Source organism: Triticum urartu, chromosome 4A, assembly GCF_056163025.1.
Source record: "Triticum urartu cultivar PI428250 chromosome 4A, HENAU_Tu73, whole genome shotgun sequence".
NCBI classification, from domain to species: Eukaryota; Viridiplantae; Streptophyta; class Magnoliopsida; order Poales; family Poaceae; genus Triticum; species Triticum urartu.
Window position 1 is genome coordinate 325,007,615 of NC_141876.1, and position 10,344 is coordinate 325,017,958.

Consider the following 10,344-nt stretch of genomic DNA (forward strand, 5'->3'; position numbering starts at 1 on the left):
ATCCTTATCTTTTCCAGGGGTCAAGGGTTCTTACAGGGTACTACCACCCTTAAAATGCACAAATCTTCCATAGACCATATTTCTCTTATCCTCAAAAATGGTCAAAATCCTTCTTCATAGAGTAACAACTCATGAAATCCCTATCAGTACCAACGATGCTAAATTTATTTATTCTCCAGTGATTACAATCTCTCGCTCTTCCATTACATGTCTCAACTTGACACCTTGATACAAAAGAGTTGTTCTCACTTCTACTACTATACTTCTCACAGACTCAACTATTTATCACATGTCTCCTTCTCTTTGGGACAATCTCTGGCAAAGTGCCCTGCTTCATTACAACGAAAACATAATACTTCTGAAAAGTATTGAGGTTTCCTTTTTGGGAAACTGTTGAGGTAGTGCCCTGACTCCTTGCACCTGTAACAGGTGATATGACTCAGGTCCTTCCTGGAATCCAATCTGCTTCTCTTCCTGGACCTTTCCATGCCTATCATGGCTTCTATTTCCCGTGGGTCATATTCTACTTCCTCTATCGGGAATTCTACTAGATCCCCATTCAAACAATATTGGGAGATGTGTCCTTCTTCTCCACATGAATAGCAAGACTTGGTGCAGGGTTTACTTAGTTCTTCTTTGGGTGTGTCCTCCACCTCTTCCTTCATCACGGGTTCTTCTAACATTTCCATAAGGGCTCCTTTCTTTACTTCTTTCTTCTGCTGGATGGTTCGTTGTCCCATGGGGTAAATGTGACACTGAGCAGGATAGTGGGTAGTCCCTTCACACAAGAAACAAGTAATCTGCCTAGTTGGGCATTCTTCAACTGGGTGACTTCCTTCACAATTAGGGCATTCATCCTTGTGTTCTTTATGGGTGTGTCCGATTTCTCCACAAATCTTGCATGCACAAGGTTTCTTCATGTCCTTTCCATAAGGCTTCAACTTCTGGGAAACAAGCCGAGACTTTGGCAGAGTCAACTTAAATTCTTTCCAAGTGGTTACTCCTTGCCATCCATTGATGGTTTGGTACATCCTCCACCAAGTAGCAGCACCTCTTTCAAAGCACTGAAGAGCATGCTGGGTCATATCATTTCCAACTACAGGGTTATTCTTCATGTGATCCTCCATGTTCTGAATCCATCGGTCCGTCTCCAACTGACTCATCGGTCCAGAAAATACAAGCTCATCTTCATTCATCCTCTATTGGGTCCATGGGTTTGGGGTGAGATAAGAGAGATAGAGAGGGATACACACAATACAAACAAAAGTTTTGAAAAGACAAATTTTATTTGTGGCCGTCGGAAAAAACATCAAACAAATGACAGCTCACAAACATCGCATCTAACGTAGGTGTATAACAGGGGTTTGGTCTTCTAAAGGTCAATAAATCTTCAACGTCTCCAAACTCTTCAAGCCTTGTTCAAGCCTCCAATGGCTTCTTCCGATCATGCTTGTCTTTCTCAAGTTCTTTTGCCAGATCAACTCTGTTGACGCGAAGTCTCTCGTGACGTCCTTTAATATTCTGGAGTTGCATTCCAAACTTCTAGGTTTCAACATCCTTGGCATGAACCATGGTCTAGTTCCTGACGAATCTCCGGTTTCTCGAGTTTTGCTCCTCCAGCTTGCTACTTCAGCTTCTGGGTCATGAGTTCTTCACGAAACGCTTCCTTGTCTAATACGGCTTCATGGAGCTCCACCTTAAACTTCTTGATGTACCACTCCAGATCCTGGTGATACACTAGCTAAGGTTAAAACTTCACCTCTTGCTGATAGATGCTCCATCAGCCTTCTACCAACCAATCCTTCCATGCATATGCATGCTTAACTCAGCACGGTGACAATAGCATAAGCGGGCGATAACATCATGGATAACCATGTTTCTGCCCTTGTCATTGCCATGAGCTATCTTCCATAGTTGATATCTCCTGCCTTAGGGTTTTCTTTGACAAAACTTCGAGTTCTCATGCTTCTTGTTTCAGTCTTTCTCCGATACACCTTGATCTCGGGTATTGACAACTTCCATAGTCTGCCAAGTTCCATAAGGGTAGCCTTCCTAGGTCATACAAATCTAGGGATTCTTCAGAGCCTTCAAATTCTCCTAGTCTTCAGAGTCTTCAACAGTTGTAGTTTCCATTATCATAATGTATGGTAAAATCCTCTTCATTCCGAATGGTCTCAGTTGTCCGATATCTGGTACTTCTTGGAGTGGTCTCATCAGTCAAATTCTTCGTGTGGTCAAAAGGGGAAAGGGGTATGGTCTCTGAAAGTGCGTTATATCGACTAGAGGGGGGGGTGAATAGGCGATTTTTATGAAAGTCTTCAAAACGTGGAAGTTATGAAGACAAACGATAGAAATAAACCTATTACCATGCATCGGAAGGTAGACTACACTAGGCAAACCATAGTCAAGTATTCAATGGAGTGAAAGCACAATGACTAATAGCAGCAATGTAGTAAGGATCAGGTAGGAAGATATTATGAAGCCAAACAGAACACGCAGTCACTCAGTGAAGATAAAAGATAGTGCAATCATACAATGACTTCACAAGGAGTAACAGTGAGTAAAGAGAAGGGAAGGATGAAACCAGTGACTCGTTGAAGACAATGATTTGTTGGACCAGTTCCAGTTGTTGTGACAACTGTACATCTGGTTAGGGCGGCTAGGTATTTAAACCTGAGGACAGACAGTCCCGGACACCCAGTCCTGAACACGCAGCTCAGGACACCCAGTCCTGAACACGCAGCTCAGAACACGCGGAATTTATCGTTGCACATGCGGAATTTATCATCGCATCACAAAATGGCAAATAAGTAGCAGACGACCATCGAGTTTAAGTGTTACAACTCAAAGAACCAAATGTATCAAAACGAGAGTTGTAAACACGAAGCAAAAATATGAAGCACCCGCCCATATGGACCCGCTTGAAGACTATCAAACTCATATGCTTCTCCCCTTTTGTCAGTAAGGACCAAAAAGGTTTGAAGACATAGAGCATCTACTCGTTCCCATGAAGAGTAGGTGAAGCAGCAGGGTTGTCGGTGGTGTTCGGCGGTGCAGAAGTGCTTGGAGAAGTGTCGAAGCGTGCGGAAGGAGGTGGCGGTGAAATAGCATCGTCTTCATCCTCGATCACTCTGGCATTCATAGTTGCAGCAGAGGAAGAGAACTCAGAGTCTTCAAGAGATGGAGTTCGTCGCAGCACTGCCCTTCGAGGGGGTGCGGAGTCAAACTTGAAGCGCTCAGAGAAGCCATCCTCTTGAAGATCATCTTCAAAACACATCAGCGTCAGCCCTTTCCATGTGCGTCGAGAGGTTTCATGGGCAACAAAGGCATTCTTGGTGGCAAGATTGCGAATGCGATTAACATCCACCAAGAGGCTTTGCATTTGACGCTTCAGCCAGTCATGATGCCTATCCTGTTTTTGATGAAGAGCCACAAGAAGCTCTCGGTCATTGAGAACACGAGTGCACTTCTTGGGTTGTGGGGCAGTTGTACTGTCAGTGGCTTCAGTGAGAGCAGGATGCGGTGCACATGTAGTGCCAGCCAAAGGACACACGAGTGACTGCTTCAACTCCTTCAATGTTCTGAGAAAAACTTTGATGATCTGCATTCTGAAGACTTAGAGGTTCCTTGGCAGGCTCAGGATAGATGGCTTCAATAGACATATCCACATTAGGCAGAAAAACCCGATGATTGCGAGCAGATGGCTGATATGAGATAGTGGAGTGAAGTTTGATCAGCCGCATTACCCATGGGGCATAGAACTTCAAGCCAAACAGATCAGAGCCTGATGCAGCAAGTTGGTGAATGAAGAAGTCCTGTGCATTGAAGCATTTGCCATGAAGAATATAGAAGACCAAAGTCTTCATTGCACCTTCCAGCTTGGCATGTGGAGAGTGTCCTTTGATGGGCCAGAGAGTTTGCCTTATGATGTGATAAATAGTTCTTGGCAGATACTCAAGGTCTTCAACAAGGAACTCTGTGGGATATTCAGCATCTTGGGGCAATGGCTTCATCATACTGAGCATCTGACTCATGTTAGGTTCAGGCTTCTGAAAGATGCTCTCCATAGCTTCACTATGAAGTTGACATCCGGATTCGTAGAGATCGCGAGGAGTGGGTAGACCAGTGAGCTCAATGATGTCAAAGGCTTTGGTTTCGTGATGAACATTTCCTGTCATCCCCTCCAGGACCCAAGTCTTCAGATCTCTGTTATACCCGCGGATGTGAAGTGTGGCATAGAATTGGAGCAGCAACTCTTCATTCCAATGCTCTTGGTCAGTGACGAACGGCAACAATCCAACCTCCTTGAAGCAATCCAGAGCTTCTTCCAGACAGGGAAGACCAGCTATTGCTTCAATGTCAAGATGCTTGTGTGGGAAGATGCGACTTTGATTGTATAGAATGCAGGAGTAATAGCTTCGCTGCGGATAGCTCTAGAACCGATCAGATGATATTCTTTCCCTTGAGTAGGGGTTCCTGGAGCTATTGAAGAATGTGTTGTCCGCTCTGAAGCCATTGATATTGAAGGATCCAGGTGCTGATGCAGGACCTGGGAACCTGGGCAATCTGGGGATTGGCTTCTGTACCTGAGGCCTGTGCTCAACATGATAGTCGAACTGAGGACCGGCAGCAGGTCCAGGAACAGAAGCAGTGGGAGCAGTGGCTTCGCTGACTTCTGGTGCTTTGGTTGGTGAAGGCTCCACATTAGCTTCAGCCATGACAGCGTCAGTGGCTTCAGTGGTGTTGGTGGTGGCAGCCTCAAGATTTTCAACCTCCACTTGACGAGGTGGAGGGTCGGTCACAATCACGTTCTCCTCGAGAGACGCTTCTTGGTGGGACAGGGGAGTAGCAGCTTGTGGGACCTCTTCTTCATCGGCTGATGCAGCCGGAATGTCTTCAGCAGTTTCAGCTTCAGACGCAGAGACTGGAGGCCTTGGTCCTTTGCGAAGCCTGCGCAACGCAGGCGACGCTTGTGTAGTTAGAGTTGGCTGGGCCTCAAAGTCTTCTTCCTCTTGTGGGCGATCAGCCCATGAAGCATCCTGAGCGATTGGCGTCAGAGGACGACCAATGCTGATGAGTTCACTGTGCTCGAGCTGAGGAAGAACTGCACCATCTTCTACATGGTCATGGTGACCAATGTCTTCAGCAGCGATGGGATCAGCTGCTGGAAAGTCTTCAGCTTCATGAGCCTCTGTGAAAGTAGGCTCATGGATTGTCAGTTGGGGTTCAGCGTCAGGACGAACCATGGAAATGGGTTCAACAATCAAAGGCTCTGTGGGAGCAGCCCGTTCTTTCTTGGTCTTCCTCTTCTTGTTGGAGGGGGCAGTAGGAGAGGCTTCAGGATGTTTCCTCTTCCTGGCTTCAGCCTCAGCAGTCCTCGTCTTCTTCAGCTCTGAAGCGGTTGACCGGGCTTTTGGCTTCGAGCCAGTCATTCTAGTTGGGAAGACAATGGGATCTACTTCCTGCCTTGGTGCGAGAGGTTCGGTCACAATGGGCTTCTTCTTCTGCTTAGCAGCCATCCTAGGATCAATGCCCGGACACCCAAGGGCCTTGCGCTTCTCAGCTTCGTTGTAGCCTTGCACACACTTGTCAGACAGGCTCTTCATGCGCTCCCGAGAACCCAGAGCTTCTGCGCGTTTCTTGAGAAAGGCTTCTTTGAGCTCGTGCATCATAATCTTGAAGTTTTTCACCTCTTGCACGCTGAGCTTGGCCATATGCTTCTCGAACTGAGCCTTTTCATAGTCAATCTTTTGCTTCAGTTCGACAATGCGCTGAGCGAGAGCTAGCTCTGAAGCAATGGCGCCATGGAAGGCGATGTTTGGCGTGTCAAACCACTCATCAATGAAGTTGTGGATGATTGTCACGTCAAAGAGAGGCAGATCATTGAAGATTTCTGCTTCTTCTTTGCTCTTGATGAGTTGCTCAAGAGCGTCATCTGCAAGATCTTCATCACTTGACAGATCAATGGCGTCGTTGCGCAGAATGGCAGCAGCTGTCAGCTCGTGGCCGGTGTGTGGCAGAGGCACCTTGACCTTCTAGGGCTTGGAGATGCGTGACAAATCTTCAGACTGCACACTGTCTTCAGGAGGTGCAGTTGCCAGTGGCTTCGCCCGTGAGATTTTTGGTGCAGAGGCCGGCTTTGAAGCTTTTGGCTGCTTCAGCTTCTTTGGCTTCGGCGCTGCAGGCGCTTCATCTGATTCAGCGTCATCTGCAGGCTCATTCACGGCTGTCCCTTGAACCATGATGTGAGTGATGAGACCTTCAATATTGTAGAAGGGCCCAAGAAGATTGGGTTCAGCTTCGCGAGTTCCATCGGCACGGGGAGCAGAGGGACCAGGGTTGAAATCTAAACCCAAAGTCTTCTTGTTCTGCTTCGCTGAGTTCTAGGCAAAATGGAAGTTGCACTTAAACAGATTGTCGTCACGACACCATAGCAGGGACAATGGGTCAGCATCCGCAGGCTGTGGTCCACGGACCATGCAGGGATAGAAGCCTTGTTCAATGGCTTCATCTCTGGTCCTGGGTTGAAGATTTTTGTAGAGGATGTCTCCCCATGGTCGCTTGATGGCATTCTTTTCAGCATATTCCTTGGTCACAAATCTGTACTTGAACCACTGTTCTGCCCAATAGCGTCGAATCCATTGGATTCGCGTCTTGCGCTGATTGTAATCCTCTTCAGGATCTGTCTTGTACAGCTCTGAGAGGTCATCGGGTAGATCTCTTAACGTTTCTCCTCGACGCTTTCTGCCACCCTTCCTTGCTGATTTTTCTGAAGCCATGAACTTTAAACTGAAAGGCTTCAATACGTTCAAAGGCTTCGAAGGTTTTCGCTTGCTGGACAAACAGGAACTCGCTTCGGGAGAATTTATGTGATACTGTAAGAATTCTGCAAATGAATGCAGACTATGAGAACCAAGGGATTCTCCCATGGACATGTACCTGTGACAGCATTAAGGTGCGAGGGAAGGGGAAGAGGTCATATGCATTCTCAGAAGATTTTGAAGATAACTCAGTTTAGAAGACATTGACCTCATCGTGCGAAGACATTCACTCATAGATAAGGAGTTGGTTCCAGATTTGTACGAATCCACGGATCAGTACAAGTGAGGAATCTAACTACTTTGTGAAGCATAAGTGAATATACTAGGCATGTTATGAGATGCAGTATGAAAGAGATCCAACTTGTGTGAATAGAAACTGCTTGTGGTAGAAAGTGATAAAGCTATAGGATCAAAGGGGCCGTAAAAAGGAGGTTTTATTTACCACACGAAGAACTGCTAGACGGAGTGGAAGAGGAGGCCGAGCAGTTTGATCATCCGTGCCCTATCTTGGCGACGGAGGACACCTACGGCGACGGTGGAGAAGACGACGTCCGCGGTCGGCGTGAAGACGGCGCCGGAGAGGTTGCGGCAACGAAGCGCTTCGTCGTCGGCGTCGTCGAGGGCTAGCGGTGGCGCTAGGGTTCGTGCGAGAGTGGAAGAAGAGATAATGACTGCTGTGAGGTGTGTATTTATAGGTACATGGGCGGCACTGCGTTATTACACAGGTGCCCCTGGCGATTCGCATCTGAGGAACACATGGCCATCATGCAGCATATTGGGGTTTGTTCCACGTCCCATGCATGCCTGGATTGTCGGGTGGTCGTTCCCACTTCTCCGGGTTTCAGGTGGAGGAATGAGCATTGAAAATGGACTTAATGGTTTTCTCTGTATCTTCTGCTGACAAGGACGCAGAGAAGACATTCGACTGTTTCAATAGAATGCATATGATTTGGAGAGATAGAGTTTGAGATAGAAAGCATAGAGAGGTTAGGGTCTGATCACATTCACTTAGTTCAAAAGATTCAACAAGAAGACATAGCTATAAGTGAATGCTGTAGAGGACAGAACACTTGTATATATATATATATATAATCAACATAGTGAAGATAATCATGAAGACATGTTGAAATTGAAGCCAAACCAAATGTGAAGACATAGCAAATGTAACGCCATGAGTGAAACACTTCAAACAGAACATTTTGGTGGTGGCGTTACCCACCGTATAGGAAGTATTAGACCCAGACACAGCGCACAATTATCATGGCACTCTGAAGTCAAATTCCACATTAATGTATTCACACTTAGAATGTATGTCTTCATTGATTGAAGATATACTTTACTTCGTGTGTTGCACATCTAAGTCATCAATATGCATAAGTGTTAGGATGTGTGCCTGATCACAGGACATTTGTGGATTCCAGGATATTTAGCTCACACCGTAACTTGCAAAATCTCTTCTCATCCAAGGGCTTGGTGAAGATATCTGCCAATTGCTCTTCAGTGTTGACGTCTATGATATCAATATCTTCCTTCACAACATGATCTCTGAGAAAGTGATGACGAATTTCAATGTGCTTTGTCTTCGAGTGCTGAACTGGGTTGTTTGAAATCTTGATGGCGCTTTCGTTGTCGCAGTAAAGTGGCACTTGCTTCAGATGAATGCCATAGTCCTTGAGTGTTTGCTTCATCCACAGAAGCTGAGCAAAGCAAGATCCAGCAGCAATGTATTCTGATTCAGCAGTGGAGAGAGATACACAGTTCTGCTTCTTTGAAGACCAACATACAAGTGATCGTCCCAGAAAGTGACATGTGCCTGATGTAGACTTGCGATCCACTTTGTCACCAGCATAATCAGCATCCGAGAATCCAGGCAAATCAAACTCTGAGCCCTTTGGATACCATAATCCTAGAGTTGGGGTGTGAGCCAAATATCGAAGAATTCACTTCACAGCTAAGTGATGCGACTCCTTTGGTGCCGCTTGGAATCGAGCACACATGCAAACAGTAAGCATAATATCTGGCCTAGATGCACATAGATAAAGCAAAGAACCAATCATGGAGCGGTATACCTTTTGGTCGAACTCTTTACCATTGTCGTCAGGACCCAGATGATGCTTGGCTGGCATTGGCGTCGTGAAGCCTTTGCAGTCTTGCATACCGAACTTGTTCAGGCAATCTTTGAGATACTTCTCTTGAGATATCAAGATGCCGTTGCGTTGCTGTCGTATTTGGAGACTGAGGAAGAACTTCAGCTCTCCCATCATGGACATCTGATATTGCTCTTGCATCATATATCCAAACTCTTCACTATACTTCTGATTGGTGCAGCCGAAGATAATGTCATCCACATATATTTGGCACACAAACAGTTCACCATCATATGTCTTCGTGAAGAAAGTGGGGTCTAGGGAACCAGGTATGAATCCTTTGCTCTTCAGGAAGTATTTGAGTGTGTCATACCAGGCCTGAGGGGCTTGTTTGAGGCCATATAGTGCCTTGTTGAGCTTGTATACCATGTCAGGATGTTTCGGATCTTCAAAGCCAGGCGGTTGTGCAACATACACTTCTTCTTCAATCTTGCCATTGAGAAAGGCGCTCTTCACATCCATTTGATATAGAAATATGTTGTGATGATTGGCATAGGCCAGCAGTATGCGTATGGCTTCAAGTCTAGCCACAGGAGCAAATGTTTCATCGAAGTCAATGCCTTCCACTTGAGTATATCCTTGAGCAACGAGACGAGCTTTGTTTCTAACAACTTGACCATGCTCATCTTGCTTGTTGCGGTATATCCATTTGGTGCCTATTATGTTGTGCTTCCGAGGATCAGGACGCTTAACCAGTTCCCATACATTATTCAGCTCAAACTATTGAAGCTCTTCTTGCATAGCTTGAATCCATTCAGGTTCCATGAAGGCTTCTTCAACTTTCTTGGGTTCTGTTATTGAGACGAATGCGAAGTGCCCACAGAAATTTGCCAGCTGAGTTGCCCTTGAACGAGTGAGTGGACCGGGTGCATTGGTGCTATCAATTATTCTCTCAATATGCACTTCATTGGCAACACGAGGATGTACAGGACGAAGGTTTTGCTCTTGCTGATCATTGTCATTGTTAGTGGGATTGTCTTCAGGCTGAGCATTGTCTTCAGGTTCATCAGGTGCAGAGATGATAAGTTCCTCTTCAGGTTGAGCTTCAGAGGGTATGATTTCTCCGGTTCCCATAAGCTTGATTGATTCACTGGATGGAACTTCATCTAGCACATTTGGGAGGTGCTCTCTTTGTGAACCGTTAGTCTCATCAAACCGCACATCCACTATTTCAACCACTTTATAATGAAAGAGATTGAAGACTCTGTAGGAGTGCGAATCCTTTCCATATCCAAGCATAAAACCCTCATGTGCTTTTGGTGCAAATTTTGAAGTGTGATGTGGATCTTTGATCCAGCACCTGGCACCAAATACTCTGAAGTAACTGACATTTGGCTTCTTGCCAGTAAGGAGCTCATAAGATGTCTTGTTCAGAA